Below are 16,042 nucleotides of genomic sequence, written 5' to 3' on the forward strand. Positions count from 1 at the left end.
CGACATTTGCCACAGTACTATGGATGCACACCACCAAATTAATATGCTTAGTGTGGACACATGCACTCGATTTTATACAATCTGTTCCCCAAAATTGACTTCTGTCAAATTGGAGTAATTCTGTAGTGTAGACATACCCTTACACACGTAGTAGGTAGGGTTGCCAGGTGTCCCGTTTTTGACCAAAGGAACCCTGGTGGCTCTAGTCAGCACTGCTGGCCGGGCCGTTAAAAGTCTGGTCAGTGGTGCAGTGGGCCAAAGCAAGCTCCCTAGCTGCCTGGCTTCAGGCGGCTCCTGGGAAGCTGCCAGCATCTCCCTCCGGCTTCTAAGCATAGGGGTGGCCTCCAGGGCTCTGTGCACTGCCCCCAGGGGTGGCTCCAGGCCCCAGCACGCCAAGCGCGTGCTTGGGGTGGCATGCCAAGGGGGGCGCTCTGCCAGTCGCCGGGAGGGCGGCAGGCAGGCTGTCTTCGGCAGCTTGCCTGCGGAGAGTCCGCTGGTCCCGCGGCTTCGGTGGAGCTGCGGGACCAGCGGACCCTCTGCAGGCACGCCTGCGGGAGGTCCACCGGAGACGCGGGACCGGTGACCGGCAGAGCGCCCCCCGCGGCATGCCGCCGTGCTTGGGGCGGCCAAATGTCTAGAGCCGCCCCTGACTGCCCCTGTCCAGATCGGTGGCTCCACAGCTCCCAATGACTGGGAACCATGGCCAATGGGAGCTGCGGGGGTGGCGCCTGCGGACAGGGGCAGTGCGCGGAGCCACCTGGCCGTGCCTCTGCCTAGGAGCCGGAGAAAGATGCTAGCAGCTTTCCGGGAACAGCGTGAGGTAAGCACTGCCCGGAGCCTGCACCCCAAACCTCCTCCCATGCCCCAACCCCCTGCCCCAGCTTGGAACCCCCTCCCACACCCAAATTCCCTCCTGGAGCCTGCACCCCACACCCTCTCCCATGCCCCAACCCCCTGCCCCAGCCCTTCCACACCCTCACCTCCTTCCACACTCCAACCCCCAGCCAGGAGCTCCTCCCACACTCTGAACCCCTTAGCCCCAGCCTGGAGCCCCCTGCTGCACCCCAAACCCCCCATCCCTGGCCCCACCCCAGAGCCTCCCCCCAGCTGTAGCCCTCATGCCCCAATCCTCTGCCCCAGCCTGGTGAAAATGAGCAAGTGAGGGAGGGTGGGGGAGAGTGAGAGATGGAGGGAGGGGAGTTGGAGTAAGTGGGAGGTGGGGCCTCAGAGAAGGGGGCAGCGTGGGGGCGATGTAGGGGGCAGGGCAAGGGTGTTCAGTTTTCTGCAAATAGAAAGTTGGCAACCCTACTAGTAGGCAGCATAGGCACTTTAGGTCTAGGGTGACCAGACAGCAAGTGTGAAAAATCGGGACGGGGGTGGGGGCTAATAGGAGCCTATATAAGAAAAAGACCCAAAACTTGGGACTGTCCCTATAAAATCGGGACATCTGGTCACCCTATTTAGGTCTGATTTCCCTTATAGCTCTAACTTCTTTAATAAGGATCTTAGTTTTAAATCTGATCACTGCATATTCATGACTCTTTTAAAGCCAGATTATGGCTGTCCCAACACAGCTGTGCTAAAAGCTAGAGGGGCTGCAGAGAGCCCCTTTGGCTTTGTAGGGCTCTGTCAGGGAGGCAGACATCATTTGGCTGCAGGTTCTGGGGACGAGGAAATACAAGGTTGTGGTGGCTAGTTGTTGTCTGTAGCACTGAGGATTCCAGATCAGCAAGCCTGGGCTGGGGGCCAGGGCTTCCCTCTCACGCATTACTAGTACTAGCAGGAGAATAGCGGATGGGGTGCAGGCTATGCTTTATGAGAGGTGTAGCAAGTCCAATTGCTTACTGCACTACTCTTTCCTTCCCCCGCCACCACACACCCATTACACTACATGCCTTAGAAAGGCATAGGATCTCGTACCACTGCCAATTGTGTGGTGCTCCTCTTTCTCCTCAGCCTGGCTTTGCTTGGTAAGGTTAGATTAGTCCCACATATAAGCGCACATATTCTCTGACACTCCATTTGTCAGCCAACCCCCATGGTGTCATTGACTGTTACACCTCATCATTATAGAGTAAATCAATTAATATTTCCCTGACAGATGTCCTCCAGATAACGAAGATGTGCCCAATAATTGCATAATATGAACACAATCCTGCTTATGCAAGAAAGAAAATCCTACCCTTGAATGGGCAAGCTGGAGAGTGTTTCAAATAAAACAGATGCAATTCAGATGCTAAAATTACCAGCAACATTTCTCTCAAGACTTGAGGTAGCAGAAAATCTCCATTAGCATTCAGTAGTAGGAGCACTGCTATCCTATAGCCATCACCAATAATACCAGGATCTGATAATTGCCTATAATTTCTCCATTTTAACAAAGTACTCAACCCAGAGCAAAGCAGCACACAGCACCCTTGCAATGCAGGGAGTACATGGGCATTCAAGCAGTTGTATATTTGCTAAGTCAAATCTTGATCTCATTGCATAGAGGATTTGACTATTTACATGTGTCTTTCTCTTCCAGCGCAGGTCAAAATTCCCAAGTATCAATTGAGAAGTGTTCTGCCTTATTGTATCAAAATGCACTCTAATTTCTGGCATTTCGATACAATAGAGCAGAACACTTCTCAATTGATACTTGGGAATTTTGACCTGCGCTGGAAGAGAAAGACATATGTAAAGTAAAGCTTTTAATAATGGAGAGGTGTGCATGTGTGTGTGTGCATGAAGCTGCTCCTGCTGATAATCTATCAAAATTAGAACCTATCTTGGAGGAACACACATTGTTATTGACATTGCTGTCCACAGTGGCTATATGTTGCTCTGACATACCATGATTCACATACCTTAGAATGTTTTATCTCTGAATTCAGTAGTCCCTGGTATGTCTGCCGTCTCTGGCTATCCAATGCAATAGTCAGTCTCCAATAGCCTGAGTTTAGTGTGTGTTGTTATATATGCAATACTAAAGCTAGGCTATGCTACCCCATTGGCTTACAAATATGCCCTCTCTGACACCTATACATTGCCCACTAGCCTTCACTGCACAAATGTATACATTGTTTACCTGGAAAGCCGATGAATCAGAGGGGACATGATAAAAGTATATAAAATGATAACTATCACAGCAAAGAGCGATCAGGAACTTCTGCCCTCCCTGTGTCACAATGGAAGAGCAAGGAAAAGTTCTATGAAATTAAAAGGGAGACATTCAAACCCATAAAAGGAAATACATTCATGCAATCTGTAATTAATTTTTTTCTGGAACACACTGCCACAGGAAGTTACTGAAGGCACAAATTTAGTATTCAAAAAGAGCTTTTATATGGAAATCAAAGGTATCCAGAGTTATTAATGATAACAAAATGTTGTGGAAGGGCTATTAAACCTCATGGTTCAGGGTTTAAATCAATCTCTAAATATTAGAGCTCAGGATAACACCTAATGCTGGAATCAGATTACCCTACATCTGCCTACCATAGGGTTCTTACATCATCCTGCATACATACCGTAGATGGACGAAAACACTGTATAAAAAGTCAAAGTCACCAAAGGTTTACTGGACCATTCTACCTTGTCTCTCTCATATTCAGCTACAACCCCACTGAAAATTAAAATAGTGTTAAGTAGAAAATTAAAACATATGTACATCTAAGGCTGTAGAAAAAGTTCTATGAAATATTTCTCAAATGGTACCAGTATGGGATCATGTAATTGAAGGCTATCATAATGCACATGTGCTAGGGGACAGAGTTAAGGTTGCCCAGGCAATGTTAATGTTGGCATTTTCTGTCTTTTTTTTAGCATAAACAGGCAAACTATGCTTTCTCAACATAGTTTTATAAAGTTATATAGCAATTTCTGTATCAAAAAGGAAAATAGTCTGAAATAAATTAAATTTTTACTAAGAGACCAAAAGTGTGTTGTTACTGTTATATACAGGACATCAGTGGTCGTAGAGGCCCCACCTGAGATCAGGGTTGCATTGTGTTGGGTGTTGTACAAACATATAGTAAGAGAGAGTCCCTGACCCAAAAAGCTTGCAATATAATAATAAATTCATAGATTTTAAGGCCAGAAGGGACCATTGTGACCATCTACTCTGACCTCCTGTGTATCACAGGCCAGAGACCTTCATCCAGCAATCTCCACCTCAAAACTATGACTTCTGTTTGAACTATACCATATCATTTAGAAAGATATCCAGTCTTGATTTAAAGACTTCAAGTGATGGAGAATCCACCATGTGCCTAGGTAAGTCATTCCAATGGTTGATTATTCTTGCTTAAAATTTTACACCTTAATTCTAGTCAGAACTTATCTATTTTCAGTTTCCAGCCATTGGATCTCACTCTTCCTTTTTGGGCTTGATTAAAGAATCAGCTGCTATCAGAAATCTCTTCACCCCGTAGATACTTGCAGACAATAAATCAAGTTGCCTCTTAACCTTCTCTTGGGCAAACTAAATAAATTGATCCTCTTTAGTCTCTCACGAATGCTTTCCAGACTTTGAATCATTTTGTAACTTTTTTCTGAATGCTTTCCATTTTCTCAACACATCCTTTCTGGAGGGTGAACATCAAAGCTGGACACAGTATTCCACTAATGTCACGTATAGAGGTAATACTATTCTCCCTATCCCTATGTATGAATCCAAGGATCCTATTCACTCTCTTAGCTCTAATATCACACTGGAAACTCATCTACAATTGATGGTCTATCAGGGCAATAATCAGTCAAGAGAGACAACAGGTAGGAAGGGAAACAGAGGCACAGGGAATTGAAGTGACATACTTAAGATCACACAGCAGAGCCAAGACTAGAACACAGGTTTTGAGTGTACCAGTCTAGTGGGTAATCCACTAGACCATGCTGACTTATATATGCAAGACTTTCATAGTCAACTATTTTGAAGGAATGGGTTGACCCACCATTTGGAGGGAAAAATCCATGAATTTCCTTATATTGTCATACAATGATAAACTAAAATATCAACTTCCCTCTTGTTTATGAACCCAGGGTGAAGCTAAAGGGAAACTCTATCTGCCAAATATGGTTTGGTGAAAAAGGAAGTTCTAAACCCAAAACTTTCTTTATTTCCCATTCTGACATCTTATTCATCTCTTCACATGTACTGATGTACAAACACCAGCTTCCCCACATTAAAAGAAATCACACACAGGCTTCTACCATGGGAAATGACATATTTCCAACCTTTCAAGTCCTGTGGCAACGGACTAGTGGTGACGGGGACAGGATTAATGAATCTGGCAGTTCCTAGCCACAAATCTGCACATAGACAGTGGTAGTTAGACGGTCATCTGGCACCTGGACTGAGACAGGGATGAAATTAGGCAGCTACTATTGCGACTGAGCAGTCCTCTTTAGGACCCCTCTGCTCACCTCACATGTGAGGAGAGCTAGAAAAGGTGTCCTAAACCTCAGCTGTCTCACCCATTCCTGACTGGATTATCGCATTCAGTGGGATCACTCTGCCTACAGTTGAAGCTATAACAAGTCAGTGACTTTTGCAACACGGAATGTTCACACCCTGATGGATAACAAAGATAATGTATGACCGGAAAGAAGAACTGCTATCGTCACCAGGAGCTTGTGAGGTATAACATCAACATCGCTGCCCTGAGTGAGACAAGATGCCCAGATGAAGGTCAACTGAGAGAAGAAGGCGGAGGCTACCCCTTTTTCTGGAAAGGAAAATCTGCAGAGGACAGGCAAATTCAAGGTGTCGGTTTTGCAATTAGGAATAAGTGTCAGTCAGCTTATAGAATTTCCTGTAGGAATCAATGAACGTCTTATGACTCTTCATCTTAAGCTCAGCAACAACCAGTCTGCTGTTGTTATCAATGCATATGCCCCTATGCTCAATGCTGTTGAGGATATCTGAACAATTCTATACAGATCTTGACAGAGTCTTGACCAACATTCCCAAGGAGGACAAGATCATTCTCCTCAGAGATTTTAACACTAGAGTCAGGCGGGAGTCTGATCTCTGGAATGGCACTATTGGAAAAGAAGGAGTGGGAAAGGCCAACTCCAACAGCATCCTTCTCCTGAGCAAATGGCCTGGTCATCACAAACACCCTCTTTAGACAAAGTGAGAAGTATAAGACCACCTGGAGACCAGGGGCGGCTCCAGGCCCCAGCACGCCAAGCGCGTGCTTGGGGTGGCAAGCTGCGGGGGGCACTCTGCCGGCTCCACGAGGGCGGCAGGCAGGCTGCCTTCTGCGGCTTGCCTGCGGAGGGTCCACTGGTCCCGCGGCTTCAGAGGACCTCCCGCAGGCGCGGATCCACTCCCCCACCAAAGCTGCGGGACCAGCGGACCCTCCGCAGGCGAGCTGCCGAAGGCAGCCTGCCTGCCTTGCGTGGGGTGGCAAAATGCCTAGAGCCGCCCCTGCTGGAGACACCCTCGCTCCAGGCATTGGCACCTTCTTGACTATGTTATTGTTGGAGCTCAAGATCAGAAGGATGTCCACCTCATGAGGGCCATGCATGGAATGATGACTGTTGGACAGACCATCACCTTGTTAGATCTATCATGAATTTCCAGATCGGCTCAAGGCATCACAAGCAGGCAAAATCAGTATGAAAGAAATTCAACATCAAATCCTTTGAACATATAGTGATTTGAGAGAAACTCCAGCAGTGTCCCCAAGATAGGATCGCCACTGTGCCTACAGCTGACTAGGAAAATGAAAATTTCTGGAAGAGATTAAAGACTGTCCATTGGCTATGTCACCCACCATCACCAAGATTGGTTTGAAGAGAACGATGCTGAGATTTTGGGCTTGCTCGACCAGAAAAGAAAAGCTCATTGCATATGGCAAAGTGATATATTACACCAGCAGAAGAAAGAGTCATACAAGCAACTCAAGGCTGAAGCCCAAAGGAAAATCTATTACATCAGAAATAAGTGGTGGTAAGAAAAGGCCAAGGAGAATGAGATTTAAGCTGATAAACATGATATGAGAAACTTTTTTTCAGGAAATAAGTGCCATTAACAGGCCATGCTCCCGTGGTTCCACACCACTCCGAGCCCAAGACAAGTCAATGTATTTTAAGGACAGCAAAGTCATCAAAGCCAGGTGGAAGGAGCATTTTGAGTTACTCCTGAACTGTGAGTCAACTGTCTCTGATGCCACTATCAACATATATAACTCAACGACATGAAAGAGAACCTCTTTCTGATCTCCCTGCCCTTGAAGAAGTAACATGAGCCATTATACAAACCAAGAACAACAAGGCATACCAGCTGAAGTATACGAGTTTGGAGGTGAAGAACTGGTAGGGAAGCTCCACAAACATTATCTTCATATCTGGTATAATGAGAAGATTCCAGAAGACTTGAGAAATGCCAACATTGTTACAGCCTTTAATAAAGGAGATAAGTCGGAGTGTGGAAATTATCAAGGCATTGCTATCTACAGCAGGGAAAATTCTTGCCCATATCCTCTTAAACCGATTACTTTCTCTTGCTGAGGAAATATTGCTGGAATCTCAGTGCCGTTTTAGACCATCCCACGGGACAACCGTCATGATCTTCATTGCCCGTCAAATCCAGGAAAAGTTTTGGGGGCAAAATCAGGACCTGTACATGGCCTTCATTGATTTGACAAAGGCCTTTGACTCCATCAATTGCGAAGCCCTATGGAAGGTGCTGGCCAGATTTGGCTGACCTCCAAAATATTTTAAGGTCCTCCATGATCAGATGACTGCCACAGTTCTCTGTGATGGCCTTGAGATAGACCCTTTCATCATCAAAACTGGGATTAAGCAAGGATGCATTGCCCCAACCATGTTACCCATCTATTTAGCAGTCATTTTGGTCCTCATTAAAGATTGCCTCCCCAGTGGAGTTCACATTCAATATAGAATGGATGGGCAACTTTTTAATTTTTGATGTCTTTGCTCAAAGTTTAAATTCCTTGGCATGTCCATTTCTGATCTTCACTATGCTGATGACTGTGCCATCCTCACGCACACTGAGAATGACCTTCAGTCCACACTAGATGTTTTTTGCACAAGCTTACCGAAGCCTAGGATTCTCACACAATATTGAGAAGACTAAAGTTCTCTATCAGCCTGCTTCAGGCCTTGCACATAACCCACCACAAATCACCATAGCAGGATAGACTTTGGAGACAGTCAAGCACTTTTGCTATCTCGGTAGCCAACTTTCTCAAAATGCAAAAATCAACAGTAAGATCCTGTACAGGATCCAGCGTGCAAGTGCTTCCTTTGGGAAATTGCTCCAATGCATTTTCACAGACTATGACCTACAGCAAGACACCAAGATCCAGGACTATAAGACAGTTTTATTCCTAAACTCCTTTATGGATGCGAAACCTGGGTGACCTATCGACAGCACCTCAAAAGACTGGAGAGGTACCACCAATGATGCCTCCTGAAGACCCTTTGCATCAAGTGGGAAGATCGCTGCACTAATGTCAGCATCCTTGCTGAAGCCAATGTCACCAGCATTGATCCTCATGCACCAACTCTGTTGGGCTGGACATTGTGTGCGGATTCCAGACTCAAGCCTCCCTCTACTCTCAGCTCACCCATGGCCAGAGATCCCAGAGGAAATGCTACAAAGACACACTGAAACCATATCTCAAGAAAACTGATGTAGACATCACAAGCTGGGAGGAGTAAGCCACCAATCAACCCCAATGGTGCCACATTCTCCATCAGGCAGTGACCCACTTCGAGAAGAAGCACCTTGCCTTCAAAGCTGAAAAGCGACTGACAAGGAAGGAAAATGAAAGATTTTTTTCCCAGCAGGCAGCTGGCCTGCTAGGAAATGTCTGTACCTACTGCAGGCAGATCTGTGGTCCAGGATCGGACTCCTGAGTCATCTCAGGACCCATATGTAAATCTGTGATAGAGATCATCCTTGAATGGAGAGATCCCCGATGATGATGCACAATGGGCTGATAAAGTAACATGCAAATTAACATTTGCCTGATGTTCTGCTAATCACAGTTGATAATATTTGGCTTGAGAGGGTTAAACAGAGATTTGCATAGAATGGGCAACCATTTTAAGTGATTAAAAGAATGAATGAAGAAAAAAGAGAGCTGGTTTCTATTGTCCTAGAGCCTAAGCCTGGGTGGTCAGAATAGAATATTGTACAATACATGGAAAATCCACCACCACAGAGATTTCATTGCTTACATTTTTGTCACTCAGTTTTGGCATCCCCGGCTAAAGGGATGCCCCTGAATGTATATACAGTAGGAGTTATGATGTCTCTTGCAGTTACACATTGTGCTATGTGAAGAGATTAGATGCAGCATATGTAACAGATTAAAAGATCAGATAGCTGTTAGAGGTTTGCATGTCAGAAAACCAGCTTTGGCTGCTCATGTGTTATTCAAGTTCAGTGAAGAAGAATGGTTTGTTTCCCTTTTAAACAAGGGCAATAAATGCCAGATAAAGGACATTCTCAGCTCCAGTGGTGAATATTTAGTTTTGCCTGTTAAAAAAACAAACCAACTATCTTCTTAAATATAAAAACTAAGAAGCCACTAGTCTGGTTTCAGAACAATTAGTTTTGGTTTCTACTAATTGAAAACCTATAAGAATAATGCAGAATAAAGCAATCCAAGTCTCACAAGGTGTGTGCATTGCTAATAAAAACAGTGTGTGCATATGTAGAGAACAAGCTCTTGGGGAAATAGAAAATTCAACTAGTGCACACCCTTGTGGCTAATTAGTGAAGATAGGACATGAATCTGATGATTGTGCACACAAATGTTGTTGCAGCTATCACATTTAAGTATCGCACCATCAGGGGCAGCTCTTGGCATTTTGCCGCCCCAAGTACGGCAGGTAGGCTGCCTTCAGCGGCTTGCCTGCAGAGGGTCCGCTGGTCCCGCGGCTTCGGAGGGGGGCAGGGGGACCTCCGAAGCCGTGGGACCAGCGGACCCTCCGCAGGCAAGCTGCCAAAGGCAGCCTGCCTGATGCCCTCGCAGTGCCGGCAGAGCACCCCCCGTGGCTTGCTGCCCCAATTACGCGCTTGGCGTGCTGGGGCCTGGAGCCGCCCCTGCACGCCATGAAAATAAAGCCTAGTTTATCTTCTAGTATTTATCCTATGTTCCTCTGTTCATATTTGTACATGATATATATAAGTCCAGTCTTTTCTAGTACAAAGTTTTAAACAGTTATTAGCAAAAAGCTTATCTATTTGAATGATGAGCTGAAAATTCCTCTAGGTTTAGGTAGGGAGCATACAAAGGCAGGACAAATTATCTGGTATTTGTATTAGCATGCTTGACCTGAGTTCAAAGTCTGCTTGCCTCCGAAGAAGTGGGTATTCACCCACGAAAGCTCATGCTGCAAAACATCTGTTAGTCTATAAGGTGCCACAGGATTCTTTGCTGCTTCTACAGAACCAGACTAACACGGCTACCCCTCTGATACCTGAGTTCAAAGACGAATCCTACTCTCTTGGTTGTTCAGAATGCAGCCAATGTATAATCTTTTGTGGTATCAGTTATTTCTCTCTCTCCTTGGGGCCCAATTCCTCAACCCAAGGTGCCTATTTGACAAAAAGGGTACTAGTTACACTAGGGTGACCAGATGTCCCGATTTTATAGGACAGTCCTGATTTTGGAATCTCTTTCTTATATAGTCTCCTATTACCCCCTGTCCCCGTCCTTATTTTTCACATTTGCTCTCTGGTCACCCTAAGTTACACCCAGCCCTCTCAGGGAGAGTGCAAGTGACACCAGGACACAACTTCACTCTGAGCAAGGCACTAAGAATGTGTCTGTGCTGAGGATTTGTCTCAGTTGCAGCCATTTGTGGCTGCCCAGAAATGTAACTGCAACAGTACAAACCTTTAGTAATTTGCATCAGTGCAGGGTGGCCTGGTTTCAAGCAGCCATAAGCAAATTGCATCTTGTAGTGCTTCTACCTAGTCTGCTCTGCCTGATCTCCAATGGCTGCATCTAGGGTGACCAGATGAGATGATGAAGAAAATATTGGGATGGTCCTGATTTTATCAGGACATCTGGTTACCCTAGTTGCATCCCCAGTGTAGCCCAGGCAATAACATGGTTCACCACCTGAATTGCTCACTTTTCCAATGTACTGCTGTAGAAAACATGAATGTAGTTTTTCAGAAAGCAGGAGTGACCAGGACCAAATCCTTCCCTTGGGGGCACTCCCCTCCAAGAGCAGTTAAAACTAAGGAGAAAGTCAAAGCTGTATACAGCACTTGTAATGTGAGTATTTCTCTTCCACAGGACCACAACAGATGTTGGTGCTGGTGTAGAGTTATCAGTCTTTGGGGAAGAGACTCTAGGTATGTGAATACAAGTCAGATATGATATGTCTGTCGTCTATATTAAGGGTATACTGACAATATGCAAGAAATACAAATTCCCTGGTGATGAGTGCTATCTTAAAACCCGTGGCTGACAGGCAGATGCATATGGGCATAAGGTGCCATTTTGTGTTCAGGTGTGTGTAACTGAGTGTCCATTACAGATTCATTCACTTAATTTTTCTAATTTATTTCTAAGGCGGTAAAGTATCTAGTATGTATGTGCTCCCTATTCATTTTACTGCCGAACTGAAGTTCTTGGGGTGTGGGACTATACAGTGAATTTCCAATAATGCGTGTCAATAAGAACACTTATTCCAGACCTGAAGAGCTTTTGTGGAGACAGCAAAATTAATGCTGTGTGTTCAGCACAATTAGACATGGTCCACAGCAACAGTGTTTGTGCACACATCTGAGTCAGCTGATCATTCCATTTCATACACCTTGGCTTTACATCAACTATAATTATATTGCCTGAATTTTGGGACTGCATTCTCATTATCCACTGGTATTACACACACATACTGTCTGTCTTCCTGCACCTGCTTCTGCTGATACTATCAGCTGTCACTACCTTTGTCCTAGGCATAATAGAGATTCTGCACACCTGAGTTGGTTGCTATGTTTATGGGTAATCAGCTGTCTGGTGAGTCTCCAGGAGCCAAAAATGAATGTGCTTACCACACAGATGAACACAGCCTCATCCTTGTGTGAGACATTCATTGTCACTGAAAACATGCCCACTGGTATTTCTGTTCACTTTGCAGACCCATGTGGATTTGATGGGTGTATAGAGTTCAGTTGATAGTGTCTTGTTTTGGAGTACTTTTTGAAGCATATTATTTCTTTGTGCACCTTTTTCATTCTAAAGGGGAGATTCAGGCCAAAAACTTGTATATTGCTATTGTGTCTTCCCTAGCCATTGCTTAAGCAATCTACCATATCCCCATCAGAAGAGTAATGGAAACAGAACCACATGTGACAGATGCTCACCACAGTGATTCATACATCTTGAAGGCACTCCGATACCACAGTGATAGGCTTTGGTATAAGAACCTGAAGACAATTGAATGTTTAGCTCTTTTAATCAAGCTGTGTTAATCAAATTTCATTAATGTGGTGTGTTTACCCCTTTTCCAGATTGCTAATGACGATATTAAATAAGATGGGACATAATAGTAATGGTATCCCATTAGACAACTCCCACTAGCTAGATATATTGCTGTTATGTGTGCTAATATGTGTCGTTTGTCCTTTAGTCAGTTTTATAGTTGTCATATCCAAGCTGATTTCAATTAATTTTGAGTAAGAATTCATGAGCCTCTCTATCAAATGTCTAACTAAAATCAATTTCCTCTACTACAGTCCCATCATCTACTAATTTTGCAGTACTATTAAAAAAGCAATCATCATGTTTATCTGATGTCCTTTATAATCCCATGTTGCTTATTGCTCATAGTTCCATTATTCTACAGTTGTGTTGATTTTTTTATCTTAATATACTAGAGTCAGCAGCTAGATTTATTTTCATTTTATTTCACTTTATTATTTACATTTTATCAACAGCTGTTATTACAAGGTCTCCATCACTTCATAATTGTTTAAATTGCTCATTTTTAAAAACCAGTATCTTGGTCATTTTTGAGTCAGCATTAATGTCATGCCTTATCTTGTGTATTAATGGGCTTACTTTTTCTTTAGTCTGATTCCCTGATTTATTTGCAAAAGCCCTTCTTCTTATTCCCACCTCCTTTAGCGAGCATTAACTCATTAAACCTTTTTATTCCTCTTTTCTCTACAAACGATTATTGATCATGTATTCTTGTTTGCATGTCTCCCCTCATCTAAGTACAGTACTGAATACTTTTTAACCTCTGTTTTTAGAGCATTTCCTTGTGAAGTCATGTCACACCTGTTCCTTCTTCCTGCTATTCTTTTTAATACTGTGTTTTCCATTTCTTCTGAGGCTTTGTAGAATTTCTCCATCTTCTTCCACAGTGGTATAAACAATAGCTGCATTAAATTCTAAACAACACTACAAAAGGAAAAGTGGTGTCCCTCAGACATTTCTTCTTTTGTGGTTGCCAATGTCGGTTGCTGGTAGCTTTACAGCAGGGAAACACTACGTTTGTAAAACAGACCTGTTATGGTCCTTGTAGAATGCACAGCAATTCAGGAAGCCATGATGAGTAACTGAATGATCTCTATTTCTATCTAACTGGCTAGCCTAGACATTCATGCAGCTCCCCTGTGGTCCAATCTACACAGTGGTTCTAGGAAGTCATAACTAATACCACAGAAAATCATTGTGGTCAAACTCAAATTCATTTTCAAATCTGAATGAATGTTTGTGAAAAAATTTTCCCACTATTCACTCAGCTCTAGTTCCTTCTCTTCTGTTTCAGAACAACACAATTTTCTCTCTTCCTTTGCATGTTAGAAGTACAGTGTTTGCAAGATTATTTGAGTTAAGCGGAAGGAGATCCCCTGTCCTAATTAAATATGTCTCATGTGTCCTGTTGATTCTGAACCCAAGAGGCTGGCACTTCATCTGAAGACAATGAAAAGGTTCCTGTTCAACTTCAATGGGCTTTGGAACAGACCCTAGCAGACTGACCCAGATAAGAGAAGGTACAATGGAAAATCCAGCAGAGGGAGTCATTTTAAAAAGAAAAGTTATTAACAAACTTCTTATGGGAATTGTGAAATAAGTGAGTCTTTAGGAGTTTATTTGAATGTGAATGGGTAGGGCACTTGGTCAACTAGGATTCACTAACATTTGAAATGTGTTTGAAATATTTTTCTTTAAAAAATAGAAACTGTAAAAAAACATATTCCTATAAGAGAGCAAAGGACAGTTTGTTGCAGATACATGTTCTAAACCACTCAGGACTAGATTCTCTTCTGTACAGACATCTGATAGGGTGGGGGGTTAGTGGGTGGGGGACTTGAGGATTGGAGTGTCATTAGGGAGCCAGTTCTGGCATCTTGATTCTGGTACCACAGCTACTCTGACTCCAATGTATCTTAAAGAAACATACACCAGTTGAGGATTCATGGAACTCAGATGTACTCCACCCCACCCCCCCTCATGCTCCCTCCCTCCCATGACATGTCCTCTATGGGTGGGTGGCTGCCCTCCCTTACCTCTTCATGCTAGCTAAGCGTTGTCCCACCAAGTGGATTCTCAGCTGAGCAGCTGAGGCCCTTTGCACTACTAAGGCAGAGGTGTAGTTTGACTTCTATATTTGGGGGGGTGGCAGTTCCAGTCAGACCAACGGGCTACATATGGAGGAGGTAAATTCCACACCTGCCCAAGGCTTGTAGTTTGGGGGGACAACGCTCCCCCTGCTCCCCTCCATCAAAGTACACCCATGTGGTGGAGCAGAGGAGTTAGGCACAGCAGAGAAAACCTGGTGTGACAGGGGCCCTGTGTCGAGCTAGGGTGCCCCCGTTGGCCCAGTGTGGCATTGGTGTACCTTACCCCATCATTGGGATCCCCCCATTAAGCAGGTGATTTCGGCCAAGTGGGTCCCAGCCCCCTGACAGTCACTTAGACATATAGTCCGTAGTCTCTGGGCTATATAGTCGGTAGCCCTGTGGCCTCTTGGCTGGGGCAAAATGAACAACCGGTCTAGAGCCCTGCAGTCTCCAGGCTGAGCAGGCAGGAACACTCTGGGAATTAGTCCCCTGGGAGGGCAAAGCAGCGAGCAGGCTGCAGCCCCTGGGCAGAGCAAAGCAAGCAAACAGTCTGTGGCCTGCAGCCTCCTGGCTGGGGCAGGCAGTTGCCCTGGGGGAAATTAGCCCTCTGGGCAGGGAAAAATATCAATCAGTCCATGGCCCCTGGCAAAGCAAACAAACAGTCTATAGGCCTTACTACTCTCTTGGCTGAGATGTAGAACAGGCAGCAGCTTCCATAGCGGGTGGTGACTTGGCTTCCCAGGTAGTCTCTGCAGTTGGTGAGTCACCTGGCGCGTAGTTTGGGTCTTCGGGCTCTACCGCCAGGCGAGTCGCAGGAACCTGCAGGGTACGTCCTTCCTCCTCCGTCGCCCACCCTGACTGAGCTGGGCTGCCTCCTTTTATCTGGCTTCTCCACCTGGAGCATGTGCAGCAGGAGAAAGGGGCCCACAATGATTGATCCGCCCCCAGTGGCCCAGTGCAGGGCTGGTACATCCCGTCCCACCTGGCTACAGATGTTCTGTTTTAAAAGCAATAATTAAGATGACTAGAAAATTAGAAAATCATCCAAATCCAGGGGGCCAGGAGACATGCAACAGTAGAGGGATTCCATCTTTTACATGGTTTCACTGTTTGCACTTGTTAATGCACTGTTTGTTGTTTGTTTGTTTGTTTGTTTGTAGGTTCTGTTGTTACTTGTGTGTTAATGTGGTAATGGCAGTTGACTTGCATGGCAACAGGTGAATGTTGTACTTGTTTATAAATACAGCTTTTTATTTTATCAAGAGAGTTTAGTGCTGTCACTACATCACATCATACAATGTGTATTAAAATAAAGGTAAACACATGGTCAGGGACAATTAGGAACTAGTATGCAAACACTATTCCTCAATACAGTTAGCTATATCAGTCCATACTTCAATCACTTCCTTACATCAATCCATACTGTGAATCCATGCTCACACCTCCCCCTCCCAACATCCCATTTAATAAGTGGTCATGTCATTCATA

At 44.6% G+C, this 16,042-nt stretch overlaps 1 long non-coding RNA gene across 1 annotated transcript in view; it reads left to right on the forward strand.

Annotated features, from left to right (window-relative positions):
• Positions 1-15,812, forward strand: part of LOC120396620 — an 88,371-nt gene extending 72,559 nt beyond the window's left edge. The window contains exons 4-5 of the long non-coding RNA XR_005593255.1: positions 11,274-11,332; positions 13,759-15,812. This is a non-coding gene — a long non-coding RNA (uncharacterized LOC120396620). The remainder of the gene's footprint in view (positions 1-11,273; positions 11,333-13,758) is intronic.
• The last annotated feature ends 230 nt before the right edge of the window (positions 15,813-16,042 follow it).

This window comes from Mauremys reevesii, linkage group 2 (genome assembly GCF_016161935.1).
Source record: "Mauremys reevesii isolate NIE-2019 linkage group 2, ASM1616193v1, whole genome shotgun sequence".
Taxonomy (NCBI): Eukaryota; Metazoa; Chordata; order Testudines; family Geoemydidae; genus Mauremys; species Mauremys reevesii.